Source organism: Pan paniscus, chromosome 13 (assembly GCF_029289425.2).
Source record: "Pan paniscus chromosome 13, NHGRI_mPanPan1-v2.0_pri, whole genome shotgun sequence".
Classification (NCBI taxonomy): Eukaryota; Metazoa; Chordata; class Mammalia; order Primates; family Hominidae; genus Pan; species Pan paniscus.
The window spans coordinates 30,572,562-30,589,139 of record NC_073262.2 but is presented as its reverse complement, the minus strand read 5'-3'; the positions used below and the strand labels follow the sequence as shown (position 1 = coordinate 30,589,139).

Sequence of the window (16,578 nt, the reverse complement as noted above, 5' to 3'; positions counted from 1 at the left end):
AAGGTAATCAAGATATGAATCACCTTGTATCTTAAAGACCAAGAGGTGAAAAGGAAGCTGGTGCACACTGAAAATAAAGAGCCATGTTTTCAGGTGCTTTGAGTAAAGAAAAAAGTAAATTCACTTATAAGGTGTCAGTACACATCTCTGTGGCTGAGACATGCTTGCTTCCATTTAAAAAAAAAAAGCCTAGAAGACAAATGTCATCACACCTAACAGGCTCTCCACAGATTATACAATAGCTTTCAGATGCCAGGAGCCCAGGAATGCTGCAAACCTTAGTAATTTGCAGCAGATAATCATTCTCCTAAAACTCCAATCAATCCATAAAATTTTCATTTCAAGTTAGGATCTATAAAGGCTAGGCATCATGCCCCAACCCTTTGTTTCTATTTTAAGGGCCTACACTGCAAGATAGCTGCTTAATATTTAAACCCAAAGGAGGACAGAGAAGGAATCACGGTTCATCTACCTCAATCCCATATCTTTTATAACCTGCTGTAACTCAACTTTTAGGAATTATAAACATCTTGAGATTGGACAGAGGAGTGTGGCTTTAATTTCAAACAACTTGTATTCTTAAGGAGTCACACACACGTTTGACAGGAAGGTGACAAAATGGAAGGCTGTGGTGTACCACCTAAAACAGCAGGCAGTGCAGGGGACAGATGAGCAATTATACTCGTCACAGAATACCACACTCTGGATTCCTATGTAGCAAAGAAAAAACAAAACTATAGAGCAACTTTGCCTCCCCCATCAATGATTCCTAACATGACCTAAAAGAATCACAATCTCATAAGCAGCTAACAGATATATAGAAAAAGAAAAAAGGAAAAAAAAAATCAAGATTGAGGTCATGTACCTTGACATGCATCATTTACACCAAAGATTCCCCCACTTATCTAAATTAATTTCATGTACCTCATTTCATTCAGATAATTGAAGTTTTCCTTTTAGCGTTGTAAAGTGTTTACCTCAACATAATTAGTAAACTGTCCACTTAAAAATACCACTGCAAAAATTACCACCCCCTCGCCTCTACACATATACACACACTCCACTACCATTAAAAGTATAAGATTTTGGCCTTCATGAGAAACTTAATTCAAAAGTCCTCTTTAAAAAATTAGCACAAGAAATTTTACAAAAACAGTTGCAGTCATTGCATTTTTAATACGGAGTGTTTGCATTACTTGTTACAGACATGGTAATTTGGGTGTTCAATACATGACTACTGTTCTGAAACCAAATTAAAGGTTTAGACTACTAAAGAGTTTGATGACTTGCCTCAAAACAATAACTGGGATTGTATAGAGAACAAAATCAGAGGTCTCTCTTCTTTATGAGCAGGCATTTAAAGGCCTTTTAATGAGAATTTACTCTTTAGTATACAATTACTAATGAACAAAAATAGGGCCATTAAACTCACTTCTTCATAATAAAACTAATTGTAAGAAATATATACATATTAATCAAATTCATGAAAAACTGAAATCTCCAATGCCTTACAAGACAACATAGTGAAAATTATATAACTTTTCTTCTTAATTAAATGTCCTGTCAGGTGACTGATGCCATTTTTTACATGGATATGCCTACAATTTAAAATACACAGACTCAGCCAGGAACGGTGGCTCACGCCTGTAATCCCAGCACTTTGGGAGGGTGAGGCGGGCGGATCATGAGGTCAGTAGATTGAGACCATCCTGGCTAACACGGTGAAACCCCGTCTCTACTAAAACTACAAAAAATAAGCCGGGCATGGTGGTGGGCGCCTGTAGTCCCAGCTACTCGGGAGGCTGAGGCAGGAGAATGGCGTGAACCCGGGGGGTGGAGCTTGCAGTGAGCCGAGATTGCGCCACTGCACTCCAGCCTGGGCAACACAGTGAGACTCCATCTCAAAAAAAAAAAAAAAAAACACAGACTCTCCAGTACTAACGATAGCAATGAAACGTCTAAGCTTCTTGAATTAATTTTAAACTTCTATATGAACACTGGCTTCCCACACTGATAACAGAACTTACTGTTGGGAGAAATTTATTTCTAATCTATATGTATCACCTGCTATATGTACTGAGTGCTAAGGACACCTCCAGGGAACTGGACAGATTCAGTTCCAACCCTGGGGTACACATGATCTAGATGTAAAGACAGATAATGATCTTGCTTGAGGAATATGTAATAGATACCTGTGATGTTATTTTATATATACCACACAGAGAGAGAGCAAGATGAGAGAGAGAGGAAGATGCCATGCATGGTTCCTGGCTCATAACTACCACAGCCCTTGATCCAGTCTTTTGCTACAATGTGGGTGTGTTAGGCCTCAGGGAAAGCCTCTGACCTTCTCCTGCCCCAAGACAGACATGCCCTGCCCACAGAGGATCCCATTCTATGCCCTGGAGGAAGGAATGCTGTCATAAAGTTTCCACAAAAACCCAAAAGAACTGAGTTCAGAGAGCTTCCAGGTAACTGAACACATGGAGGTTCCTGGAGAGAGATGCACTGAGATCACATGGAAGGTCTGCACCCCTTCCCCCATACCCCACCCCACACGTCTCTTCATCTGTAGCCTTTGCAATATCCATTATAATAAACAAGTAAATGTGTTTCCCTGAGTTCTGTCACTCCAGCAAATTAATAGAACCTAAACACGGGGTCGTGAGAACCCCAATACCTGAACAAATGAAAGCTCAAAACTAAGAGAAGAAAAAGGCAGAAAATTAAACACTTGAAAAATAACGAGCTACCATTGAACTGCATAAAAATCACCGATTTATGGGAGACACCCTTAAGTGTCTCCACTAAGAAAGCAAAGAATCCAACAGCTGGCTAGTCAGGAAAGGCGTTCTAACTCATGACTGGATGAATCCAGGGTGTCCTAGAGTCCCTCATGCAAATGAAAAGCTGACCCTCAAAAAAGTTCAAATTATAGCAGCCACGGAGCCTAGATCTCAGTATCTAAAGGGTCAATCTGGTGATGTGAGTCCAGAAAACAGTATCACAGGATCTTGGCTCTGCAAGACCCCAACCACCTACCTATGGATAAGAATAGGTCTCAGCCCCCTAAAGGTAGGGGAGATAGCAAGGAGAGGGAGATCAAGCTGTTAGGATGCCTAAACATGCTTAAGACAAGGTTCCAGTTCCACAAAGGACCTGGAATACAAAAATAAACCACCCAAGAAACATAAATTCTATGGACTATTTATAAGTTACTAAGAAAAGACTGTGGAATTGTTTCTCTGGTTATTTATTTATTTATTTATTTTGGAGATGGAGTCCCACTCTGTCACCCAGGCCGGCGTGCAGTGGTGCCATCTCGGCTCACTGTAACCTCCACCGCCCAGGTTCAAGCCATTCTCCTGCCTCAGCCTCCGAGTAGCTGGGAATGCAGGCACGTGCCACCATGCCCGGTTAATTTTTGTATTTTTAGTAGAGATGGGGTTTCACCATGTTGGCCAGGTTGGTCTCGAACTCCTTACCTCAGGTGATCCACCAGTCTTGGCCTCCCAAAGTGCTGAGATTACAAGCATGAGCCACCACATCCGGCTCTGGTTATTTTTTAAATACTCAAAAAAAATTATCATCTGTTTAAATGACTTGTGTGATCCTACACAGCATAGGGGAAAAGCACTAGATATTCTTACTAATTGTCTGATTCTATATCCTAACTCCATCTATAACTATTTTGAAATATTCTAGATGCCTCACACACACTTAGTTAAGGTGTTTGTCATTATTTCAAAACTCCTTATGAGAAAAGTGCTTTAAAAATGAAAATCTTGCAGGCAAACTGAGTACATCCAAAGGATATAGTGAGACAGCATACCTTTGTGAGCAATGGATGCTCAGGGCACCAGAATAATTCCAGATCCTTCCTGTTGTAGGTGACAGAGGTCTTAAAATATCTTCGGTCTGAATAGAAGAAACTGATCTGGCAGTGAGTAGGCCAGGCAGACTAGGACTGACATCAGAACCAGCAATTACAGATGTGAGCTGATTTGCTTCCTATAAATTAAACACCATCCTACTCTACCGTACAACTGCTTTCAGTAATATTAGTAGAAAAAAAAAAAAGAAAGTAGTTCAAAGACGTCCCTATGAAAGCTATTACCTCTATGACTCTACATGTTCAACTAGGAATCAGCCTATGGAATTGGCTCTGCATCTGCTCAGCCCAAATTTTACTCCGGAGATTCAAAGAATGGAGTGTTGGTTTGTACTTCCAAGAGAAATGCTTGAAAATTTTCCTCAGTTTTTTTTAAAAAAATAACCAGGCAGGGCACAGAGGCTCACGTTTATAATCCCAACACTTTGGGAAGCCAAGGCGGGCGATCGAGACCAGCTTGGCCAACATGGTGAAACCCCATCAGTACTAAAAACACAAAAAATATTACCTAGGCATGGTGGCGCATTCCTGTAATCCCAGCTACTCAGGAGGCTGAGGCAGGAAACCACTTGAACCAGAGAGGCGGAGGCTGCAGTGAGCTGCTATCACACCATTGCAATCCAGCCCGGGTGACAGAGTGTGACTCTGCCTCAAAAAAAAATAAAAATAAAAAACATGCTATTATTCTGATATTAAAAAAAAAGAAGAGGTAAGAATATAAGTAAAAGAATACACAGTGTTCTTCATGTAATACCAACAAGAAGCATAACATATCAAATACAACCTAAAACTATTTAAAATATCATTTGGGACAATTTGCCAAGGTAGTCCGAACTCTGAAGTAAAGTTACATTCCTTATAAAGGTCTATACGCTGAAAAACATATCCTTATAAAATAAAACCAAAATTGTAAAACGTGGCCTATGGTAACAGTCAGAGGGTCACTCAATTCAGGTTGTCACACTTTGCTCTCATGGAAACATTGTATTATTTTAGCTCACCTAAGGTGTTCTATTACTAAAATAATGTTCTTTCCCAATATCAGAGTGACTAACATAAGTTACAGAACAAAATTCGCAGTGTGAAGTTTCTTCCCCAAATTTTTCTAAAGTATCTGACACCTGCTACCTCTTTCAATATTGGAATTCAACCTAACAGCGTACCTGGTTCAAGACAAAAAAGGAACTGAGTTAGTTCAAGTTTACTATATCATGATTCAGGACTTCCAGGCACTCTGCTACCTTCAAAAATTAGATTAAGCCCAACAAGATCATAAGCATTTAAAGAGTACCCACTACACATGATAACAGGTATACACAGATGAGTAGGACATAGCCGAACTTTCACGAAGCGCCTACCAGGAAAGTGCGCACAGGCCAACAAGTATTTACTAAATGTCTACACTAAACACTGTGCTCTGGGATGTAAAAAATTCATCGCACCACAGCAAGAACTTCAGGACTCATGCACTTGAGGTCCACTTTGAAATGTGAGATTGGGCGTGCTGGAATTAGATTATTACATGTGATAGGATTTCCCTTCCTAAGTGATAGTCATGCATCACATGACATTTCAGTCAACAAAACATCGAATATACAACTGTGGTCCCATAAGATTATAATACCGTATTTTTACTGTACCTTTTCTAAGTTTAGGTGTGTTTAGGCACAGTATTCAGTACGGTAACATGCTGAACAAGGATGTAGCCCAGGACTAATAAGCTATATACCATATAGCCTAGGTGTGAAGTAGGCTATACCATGTAGGTTTGTGTGAGTACATTCTATGATGCTCCCACAAGTACACATTTCTCAGAACATACCTGTCATTAAATGACACATGAGTAAATCAAGGTTTATATACACCATAACTCTAAGACTCTTAAAATACCAATCTGCTGGAAGTGACGTAGGCTATCCGAATCAAAAATATGAATCGATTCTTGAAGCGCAAGATAATTGACAATTCAAAAAAACTGGAAAGTAATGTTTAAACTGATAGAATGTAAATACTTCCTAACTATGTACAATTCATGGCATTTTAATCTAATGGGTCCAAATCATAAATTAAGGGAAAAAATTTCATTTAGTTAATTACTTGGCTTTTTAAGATACCATAATCAAACAAACTTTAGTACCATAATCAAACAAACTTTAGTACAAGAAGAGGTCTGAATTACCTAGTTAAGTGTTTAGTTAATTAAGACTACTAGTTCTATTCAGCTCCTGCTAAATCTCATCAAGAAACTGTCTTCGATTCTTAATTTCTCTATAAAATAATGGGATTGGATTATACTGCTAATGTTCCTTAAACATCGAAAATTCTGTATTTCTGTGATGCATAAGATTAAAATGTCGACACAATTTTCAAATCAAGACTAAAGAAGCCATCTTAACCTCTGCAAACTGGTGATGTTAAAAAATTTACTATTTCCTACCTTATTGCAAGTATCATGCTTCAGATTTTACCTATTCATTGTTTTCAAGCATGTCAAAGAAAGTTTCGTGATTCAAGAGGTACCCCTCTAACCCTCAATACTAAAACTGTTTCATTAAATACAGTACAGGACCCTAAGGAAAATGTATACCAAAAGGGAGTGGGAGCCGAGAAGAATCTAATCCAAGTCAGACCTGGAACACACTAATTAAAATTCAATATTTCACTTGGTATGTGGGTTCCTACATGAAACTCCTGTCATGGTTAAAGCTTAAGGTTAAACAGGTTAATAGAAGCCAATAGAATGGCTCTATTGAATTGTACTGAACTTCTTTTTCAGCAGCTCCTTTACCTAACCACTATTTTAAGCTTTAAAATCAACTTCAGGGGTAGGCACCAAATAACCAAGTGAGCCACGGCAGCCGGGGCTGCAAACTGAAATCCATCTAGTATGGAAAATCATCATCAACTCACGTTTTCCATTTCAAACTGCGATACAGGTGGAAGAAAAGCTGTAAAAGCCTTCTCTTTGAAACTCCCATCACACGGCCTCAAGGCATTAACTTAAGAATCTCAAGATAACCTAAAGCAGCACAGTTGTCAGAAGACTCAAAGTTGTATGTGCGAGAGAAGGCAAAAAAACTACTTCGGGGCTAAAGGTTAAATTTCGCTGCTGCATTCCCAAGACTTAAATTCAGAGAATCTTTCCACCTGGACAGAATGGGATTGTCTGGATCCCGATGAAAATGGGAAGTTATGTGCTTAATCCTCAGACGAGGGATTCCGGGGTGGGGGGCACAGTGAGGGTCTTCACACTCGGCTGGCAGAGGGGAGTGGGGCGCTGGGGAGGTCTGGTAACTGAGGGCGACTAGGAGCCAGAAGCGAAGCCTTCCCTCAGGAAGGCCTGGGGCTCGCACTGCAAGGGGCCAAGCGCCGGGCAGCCTGGTGGTCGGCGAAGCACCCCAGCCAACTCAGGCCAACCCGGACGCCCGGCCTCTCTTCTCCCGCGCGAGGGCGACGTGCCCCCACCCGTCCTCTCAGCCTGCGCGAGGAAGAAGCGGAGCGCCGGGCTGCAGAAAACCAGCACGCACGACGTGTAGGCACCAAAAAAACGCAATTCGAACACGACCAGTTTGCAGAAGGCACAAAATGCCACGGCCTGGACGCCCCATTCCGAGCGCGGTGCGGACGGCGGCGCAGGGAGCGCAGCGCGTGCGCCCGGGAAGCGCGCGGCTCTCAGCTCCGCCTCCCCCACACCCCCCGCCCCCGGCTCCCCGCGCCGCAGCCGCCGCTGCTGCCCCTCTGGGATCTCCGCGCAGCGCGGCCCCGCGAGGCGGGCGCCGGGGAGGGGAGGGGAGGGGCCGCGCTCCCCGCCTCCCCGCCGGCCCGCGCGGCTCCCCAGCCCGGAGCCTACTCACCTCCTCCTCCTCCTCCTCCTCCTTGTCTCTCCCTCCTGGCCACCGGCGCGGCCCAGCCGGCGACGCGCTGACGCCGTGCCCCTCCCCCGCGGCCGCCGCGGATGCCGCCGCCCCTCCCGGCCCGCGGCCGCCTCGGCCTCCGGGCACGTCAGGCGCTGGTCCCGCCCCTCGGCCCGCCCGCGCAATCGAGGCTCCGCCTCTCTGCGCCGCCCGGACTCCGCTGGCGCGAGGTCCCTGAGTCAGCGGCCGCTCCCGCCCGCGCGAGTCGCTCCGCCCCAGCCAGCGGGCTCGGCTCCTCGCACCTGCCCACTGTCCCCCGGCCTCGCACTGCTCCCCACCTCCCTGTGCGCCCTTTCCCATCTCGTCAGCACCCTGTCCGCCCCTTCAGCTTTTTCGTACTCTTTCCCCAACCTCCTAGTCCTGTTCTAAGCTCGCATAGTCACCTTCTCTTTCCTTCTGGAAGGTCTGTGCTGTTCATTAGGTCGACCTCGGATTCCCCCTGCAGTTTTCCAGCCGGCCCGTTGCATCTCCTTTCCTGGTCCACTCCCCGGCCTACTAGAGCCTCAGGGCCCCTGTGTGGGTTCCTGGCTCCCTTGCCGACACCTCTACCTGCTCTGCAGTCCGGAGCTCCTCCACAGCTGCTTTGCCAATGCCTCTTAATATCCCTCCTTCTGGACCTCCTCGATTCCCTCCTGGCAAGGCTCATGCTTTCCTTTATCTCCATTTTTCCCGTCCTTTCGGTTCTGACTACTCCACACACTTCTGATGCAGTTTGAGTATTCAATAATTGCATATTCGCGGTCCCATTTACACGAGGAGAGTCACATTGAGTAATTAAAAATCACAAAGCAAAGCGACAGCAGTGGAGACCATCATTTGACTTGCATAGTTCGATCTATATTTTCCTTATGCAATAATATTCTCATTGCCACTTGAATTTCAAGGAATGGGATTTTCTGTTGGGGCTTAAAATTCACAAATGTTGGATGTTTTTTCGCTGCGACCTAATTTCACTTTAGCTCTTTTATTTATAGACTACATAGTAGAAAGAGTACCAGGAAGTCCCAGGTGTTCTTGACTGTAAAGTGAGGAATGTGTCCCTTCTTTAAATTCCTTTATGAAGTAAAGGATCCTTTCTAAAGTAAAGGATTCTGTATCTGGAAGGAGGTTGTAGGTTAAATGACTCTGGTGAAGGCAAAACATGCAAATATAACTGGATGTCTGGTTTATTAAGTAACTTCATTTTTAAAACTGCAACTCGGAAGAGTTAGGCTGTGATGCGAAAATGAGTTAGGAAACATACCAAAATAAAGGAAACCGATTAGGTCTTTGTACTTATATCCACAAGTTGCTTTAAGTTATGTGAGTAAACATTCTTATCCTTAAATTGAAGCGTCGAAACTATCTTCCGTTCTAAACAAAATCCAGCTCTGTGTGGACATTCAAAGTTTAAAACCATTGTTGAATTGAACAACAGCATTGTAAGCATTTGAAAGCCTAATAAACCATCTGTCCATCCACTTTCACACAAATTGAGAAACAGAAAAGAGTAAATGCCAAAACCTGAAAGTGAGTGTTCTGACTACACATGAAACTAGTAAATCCTATTACACAGAATAAAATACAAAATGCTTCTCCACTTACGATGGGGTTACTTCCCAATAAACACAATGTAGGTTAAAAATATTGTAAGCCAAAATTGCATTTAATGCTAGCAACACAGCAGATGGTCCTCGACTTCCAATATTTTCAACTTTAGGATGGTATGAAATGTATATGCATTCAGTAGAAACCGTAACCCCATCATAAGTCATAAGAAGCTGCTCAACTTACCATGGGATTACATCCAGATAAACCCATTGTAAAATGGAAAAATTCTAAATCGAACCACAATATCTGAAAAATCCTAAAGTTTATGGCTGCCATTTCATTGTTTTAAAAATAGAATTACATAATTTTATAATTAAACTGGTTCTTAAAATAATTGGGAGTCTAATCCTTTCATTTTAAAATGAAAAAAATTTTTTAAATCTTTTTTAATCTGATTAAGAACTGAAGCCCAGAGAGGGTAAGTTGTTTACCCAATATTACCCAGCTTAATTGGAAACAAAGCCAGGGTTCAAACTCAGACTTTCTGTCTCACATACCTGCCAGCATCTGGCTCATGTTAATATTTAACACTGATATAAAGCTATTCAACATCAAAATTCCTTGACTTTGCAGCTTTGCCTACATGGGCTGAGTGATGTATGAAATTGCACTTGGCATTAGCTAGGAAGGTATTTCTGTCGAAGCTGTTTTGTCCCACTGGTTTCAAGGATTCCTGTTGCACAACTTTCATCTCAGTCAGGGTTCATCTGCATGATCCAGGCAATTCTGGCCAGACCTCCGGAGCCATGAACCAACCAAATGCATTCATCCTCGGTGGTGACAAGGTCTTTGCCTAATTGTAAGAATTATTAAGACCCTATTGCCAAGAAAATTACAGCATCACTGGGAAGGTAAAATATGAAACACAAAATGATAATTCAACACTACTAACGAAGGATTCGATTGTAAATTACCAATTTTAAGATGGAAAATAATCCATGTAAATTAAGGGAAGACTTCTTAACAATAACAACAAAAAAGGACAAAAAGTGAAATTTAGAATTTAGGTTGCCTTATGGAGAAAAAAGGTAAAGGAAATTGCTTAAACAAAGAAGTTAAGAAGAAAATAAGCACATCAATAACCAAGAAAAAGATAGGAGATCAGCTGAGGTAAAACAGGAGATTCATTTTAGAAACAACAGAAAACTAGCTGAAATAATAGAGTAGGATCATTGATAAGGGGCCTAAATTTGAACCTGAGATATTTATTCTAATGGAAATCATCTGGGTGGACTTGCAACGGGGAAAGGAGGACAAGACAGGGGGACCATAGCCTTGTCCAGTTCTAATGAAGCAAATAGAATTTAAAAGAATCGTTGGTCGTAAATGCAACTAAGGAAAAACTTGGGTTCACTGAGTATATGTAAGAATCAAAGATGAGAATGAAGTCCAAGATGACTTTAGGATTGTAGCAAGTCAATAACAGGACATACAGAACTTGGCACCTTAGAGTTGGAAGATGATCAACACTCACTGGTACAGCCTCTAAATTGATAGACAAGGAAGCCAGACATTTTCCCAAGGTAGACCCTCATCGTCACAAACTCATTCCAGAAAACTGTAGTTTACTGTTTAAATAGAATTAGAAGGTAAAAAAGGAAATGCTCACCCTGCTCCTGTCCCTGCTGGTGTTTTATGGTCAGCTAATTTTTATTTCTACTTCAGCCCCACTGATATAAAAGTGCTCAGTAATCCAGCATATAATATTACAATAGGAAATAAATCAATAAGTGTTTGTTAAATAAGTACCAAATGCACTTTGGTATGTTTCTACTCAGAACTCTGCTAGGTGTGGAAGCCTAGAAAAGTATAAAAAGGGAAGGGCCTCTGCCTTTCAGAAGCTTACAATCTGGTTGAAGAAAAAAGTTCAAAGCACCTGACACAATAGAGAGTAAATTCCATGGACGGTAAGAACAACATATGTGGACTGGAAGGTATGTTTATATAGAAACAGGGAGGAATACTGTTGAATGGATTGGAAGTGATATGATCTATAAAGTTCATTATTCAGCACATTTTTGTTAATCTTTAAGCACCATTCTAGGTATTGGAGATAAAGTAGTAAAATAAAAAGCTCCTATTCTTATTGAGGTTACATTCTGTTCAGGAGGGACAGAGAAGAACAAGTAGATATACAACTATAAGAGTAACAGGTGCTCTGGGCCGGGCGCAGTGGCTCACACCTGTAATCCCAGCACTTTGGGAGGCCAAGGCAGGCGGATCATGAGGTCAGAAGATCGAGACCATCCTGGCTAACACGGTGAAACCCCATCTCTACTAAAAATACAAAAAATTAGCTGGGCGTGGTGGAGGGCGCCTGTAGTCCCAGCTACTCGGGAGACTGAGGCAGGAGAATGATGTGAACCCAGGAGGCAGAGTTTGCAGTGAGCCGAGATCACACCACTGCACTCTAGCCTGGGTGACACAGAGCGAGACTCTGTCTCAAAAAAAAAAAAAAAAAGGTGCTCTGAAGAAAATAAAGGGCAAAGGTGTCAGAATGCATGTGTAGGGAGTAGGACTGGCTTTCTGAGGAACACTTAAACTATCACTTGAATGAAAGAAACAACCAGTCTTGGATGATCCAGAGAGGAGTAGTTCAGGCAGACAGTAAGCCAGTGTAGAGCCCTAAGAAGGGGTTAAACTCTGTGCATTTAACACTATAACAAAGCCAAGTGTGTCTGGAGTGTACGGAGCTAGGAGGAACGTGAAGGAAAGGAAGCAGGGGAGGTAAGTAAGGCCTCTGGGTAAGAAGGAATTTTGAGGTCAGGTTAAAATATGGATATTTGGGCCGGGCGCAGTGATTCACACCTGTAATCCCAGCACTTTGGAAGGCCGAGGTGGGCAGATCACCTGAGGTCAGGAGTTCAAGACCAGCCTGGCCTGCATGGTGAAACTGTCTCTACAAAAACACAAAAATTAACCAGGCATGATGGCGCATGCCTGTAATCCCAGCTACTCAGGAGGCTGAGGCAGGAGAATCGCTTGAGTTTGCAGTGAGCCAAGACTGTGCCATTGCACTCCAGCCTGGGCGACAGAGCGAGACTCCATCTCAAAAAAAAAAAAAAAAAAAAAAAATTCTATATATCTATATATAGATATATAGATATTTGGAAGATTAGTCACTTTGGCATTCTGGATTCAAGGAAGGAGAAATTAGGACCTGGAAGACCAGATGGAAGCCTGCATAATAATCCAGGCAGGTGGCGATGTGAGGTAGGCAAGGTTGATGGCAAGGCTAGCAAGGAAGATAAAAATGTCAAAATTGAGTATTGGGTATTTCAGAGGAGTGGTAGGCAGTATTGGTTGGAAAGAGTCCATAGTGTCAAATGTAGGAGAAAGGTCAAGGAGAATTTGTATCAAAGAAAAGCTAGTATACTTAGCAACAAGATGTGACATGTGAACTCCAAGAGAAGAGTTTCCATAGAATGAGGAGGTAAGAAGTGAGGAAAGGGAAGCAGTGAACTTTCTGACTATAAAAACCAGTACAACTCAAAGTGTGCAAAAGGATATGTGTATTTTATTTGCCTTTTAAGGCCATTTATATTTTGAAATACTATTGAATTTTTTTTTTCTTTTTGGAGTTTGGCTCTGGTGCCCAGGCTGGAGTGCAGTGGTGCAATCTCAGCTCACTGCAACCTCCGCCTCCTGGGTTCAAGCGATTCTCCTGCCTCAGCCTCTCAAGTAGCTGGGACTGCAGGTGTGTACCACCATGCCTGTCTAAATTTTTTTTTGTATTTTTACAAAAAGAGACGGGGTTTCACCATGCTAGCCAGGATGGTCTTGATCTCCTGACCTCATGATCTGCCCGCCTTGGCCTCCTGAAGTGCTGGGATTACAGGCGTGAACCACCTCACCCAGCCCAAATACTGTTGAATTTCTAAATCCATTTAAATGCTCCCATCAAGTCTAACTTTTTGTCTGTATACTGAGGGGAAAACAAATGTGTTACAGATGTATCTGATATGCTTTTCTGGGCCAAAATGCAGTCACATCAATGACTCCTTGCTCTAAATGTAATTACAGAAAGTTTACTTTTATTCCTGAGATATGGCAAGAAGCTAACCGTAGAAACACTGAGGCAAAGGTAGTATCAGCCATATCAGTTATGGCTCCATTATTGCCATTTGTTAAGTCTAAACCATGTGGGCTGTGGGTTGGACCTTGGACACATCATATATTGTCACTGAATTCCAGGTTTTCATTAATAAAGAAGGGGAATCACCCAGACATTAGGCTTATAAAGAGAAACTAATACCATTCTGTGAGATGCACATATACAGATACCATGACTCCAAGTGCAACTCTTGCAGTCTGGAAGAAGACAACTCAGTTGAACTAGATGTTCTTTTGCCCAGCAAACTGCAAGACAATGAGTACTTCTCTTTCCTAGAAACAGACAAAACTAGTTTGGCAGAGTGGAAGGAGAAACCTAAGGCCCCTCCATTTGTAGCAATGCAATTGAGCACCTCAAGGAAAGCAAGCCTGCCTCTGGCTAAGCTGTGTCCACACATGCATGTGCATGCCTTCTCCCAATTGTATGATGTCGGTGGGTAGAGTGTGTTAATTTGTTAGGTGTTATTGAAAAATGAAATGCTATTAGCACTCTTTTTTATTTGGAATATGCTTCATTTTAAGATCCATTGGGGCCAGTTAATCTCTTGGGATGGTTTGGAAAACTTCATTAAATTCAATGAAGGAAAAATAAGTGTAAGTGATTCTAAAAATAATCATGAAATTTACTATGTTTAATTTGCCGGCTCAAGTGCTTCTCAAGTCATAGTGACCAAGGATCCTTAGCATTAATGAACAATTACCATATTGCTGAAATCAACACCATATTTAGCCTTAAAAGCCTTCTTGTTATTGGTGCTGAAAGAGGCCAAAAACATCAGTAGCCCAGGAAGCATAAAATGTAATCTCTGTTGATGAAATGATCTCTTTAAATTAGAGTTTAGCTATTCCAACACTATAATGCAAGAGAATTTGCTTTGTCATTGTTACCTTGTGGCCTAGAGACAGAAGCATTTCATACTGTGGTTCATCCTGTACCTTTTATCAAGGATAAATTCATGTTTTCGTTTAAAACCAGAGAAAGCTTACATAATCTCTCCTCATGATTAGCCCTTCCAGCAATTATCTGTTGCTTGGAATCAGTGTCAGCCAACCAAGTTCAGATGGCAAAAAAAAAAAAAAATTGTTTGATCTGCCGTGATGTGATTTAGAAGACTGTGTGCATGGAAGGTACAGCTATGCACATACAGAGAACATATTTATCTAATTTGACTGCCAGTGATTTAATTAATGTTTGTCAAGCACTTTGAACATGAAAAGAACTATCTGAAAGCTGAGAGCTATTACTCATAATCATTTTTCCTATTTGTTGAACTAAAATTAACATACAAATGTGATACTTTTACGGTATCTTTGAGAGAGATGCTCCTATTCTAACAAATTCATTGGACCACACTTTAAAGAAAGTCTCATTAAAACTTCAAGTCTCTGGTTTTTGAAAGTCAAGCTTCAAGCTGGTTGGGTATCATCCATCAGTAGATTTTGAAGCATACAGGCTAAATAAACACCAGTGACAGCTTGGGGAAGTGTATGCACCTGTTTATTGAGAAAAAGTTAACAGGGGCACATCTAAAATAAGAACACAGACCGCAACCTGATTTTTAAGAAGTTTTTGTGCATGCCTACACTTAAAATTACCCATATTATCATCTAATTTTTTTCTTCTAATTTTCTCTCCAAAGAATAACTACTAATGAGCACGATGCCTTGGTAACAATCTGAGAGGAAAAGAAAAATAGGGAAAGACCCTATTTTACAGCTTTGAGAAGAAGCAGACATCATGTTTTCCATTATTGCTTTTTCTCCAAGTCAAGTAGAAGAGCAAATGGCAAAAGAAGAAGACATCTTGATGAGAAAGTAAGAAGCCTGGACAAGGGCCCTGGTCTATCATTATTTTCCACATAGAGATTTTAGCAGTATTGCATTCATACCTGCAAAGGACTGGTGGGATATTTGTTGAACTTTCCAGGACGATGGGGCAGAATGGACTTCCTGTGGAACAGAAGGTTGACTCTGACTTTCCCAGGAGACTTGTTTTTGAATTTTAGTTTCATTTTCTTTACATTCTAGTCCCCTAAAGATAATTTTTATGTTGCATCTCAATGTGGTATCTTCTTTCTGTGTGTACCATGCAGCACACACATCTTAATAGGATATGCCTGATTAAAACACTAGTCCCATCTCAACCCTATTAAACTGAACTATACATACGGGCCTGGAAATGTACCCTTTCTACAAGCTCCTCCATGATTTTATGCTTTCTACAGTTCAAGAAAGAACTCTAGAGGAGGTATTGCTTGCCATGTCTGGCCATTCTCAGCACAGATCTTACTTGTAGTAATCAGATGCCACAGGAACAGTGGTGTCCACCAAATATTATGTGGTTCCCTTACAGTTTCCACCCTCTCATGTCATTAGCTTGGGGCCATGTAACTAGTAGTAACCAATGGGCTTGTGGAAAAATGAAGAGTGATGCCTCCAGCTCTATGTTCTTTTTTTTTTTTTTTGAAACAGAATCTCCCCCTATCAACCAGACAGGACTGCAGTGGCCCAATCTCAGCTCACTGCAACCTCCTCCTCCTAGGTTCAAGTCATTCTCAGTGCCTCCCGAGTACCTGGAACTACAGGAGCACACCACATGCCCGGCTAATTTTTGTGTATTTACTAGATACGCAGTTTTGCCATGTTGGCCAGGTTGGTCTTGAACTCCGGACCTCAACAGATCCGCCCACTTAGGCCTCACAAAGTGCTGGGATTGCAGGCATGAGCTACAGTGCCCGGCCAGCTGTAGGTTCTTAAGAGCACTCCCACTTTCCTCACCTCTGTGTTCCTGGAAGCCCCATTTTCCAGATGGTGTAGCTATAAGAAAGAAGTGGCCCTGCATCCCTGGGAGTGGGCCTGGAGAGCAACTAGACCCCTCAAGAGACTTCTGATGAGTGAAAAGTAAACCTTTAACAGTTTAAGAGCTCAGGTGTCATTCGCTACGCTAGCATTGTGGAACCTATCCTGGCAAACACAACCTGATTTAGCTGTTTCTCTTTCACAACTGCAGAAACATTTTTTAACTTTGCAGTGTAAACAGGTAGCAAAGGATAATAGAAGGAACAATGT

The 16,578-nt window shown here is 41.9% G+C and overlaps 1 protein-coding gene across 21 annotated transcripts in view; it reads right to left on the bottom strand.

The window, feature by feature from the left end:
- Window positions 1–8,382, bottom strand: part of GTDC1 (glycosyltransferase like domain containing 1) — a 385,416-nt gene extending 377,034 nt beyond the window's left edge. For 7 of the 21 annotated variants that reach the window (XM_034954039.3, XM_063595146.1, XM_055108476.2 and 4 more), the window contains exon 1: window positions 7,747–7,876. The gene's annotated coding sequence lies outside the window, so the exon portion shown is untranslated. Of the gene's footprint in view, window positions 1–4,400; window positions 4,771–6,802; window positions 7,544–7,746; window positions 7,877–8,189 lie in introns of those variants that run through there. The other 14 variants (XM_063595149.1, XM_055108477.2, XM_008976433.5 and 11 more) reach the window with 9 other exon arrangements.
- Window positions 8,383–16,578: the final 8,196 nt, after the last annotated feature.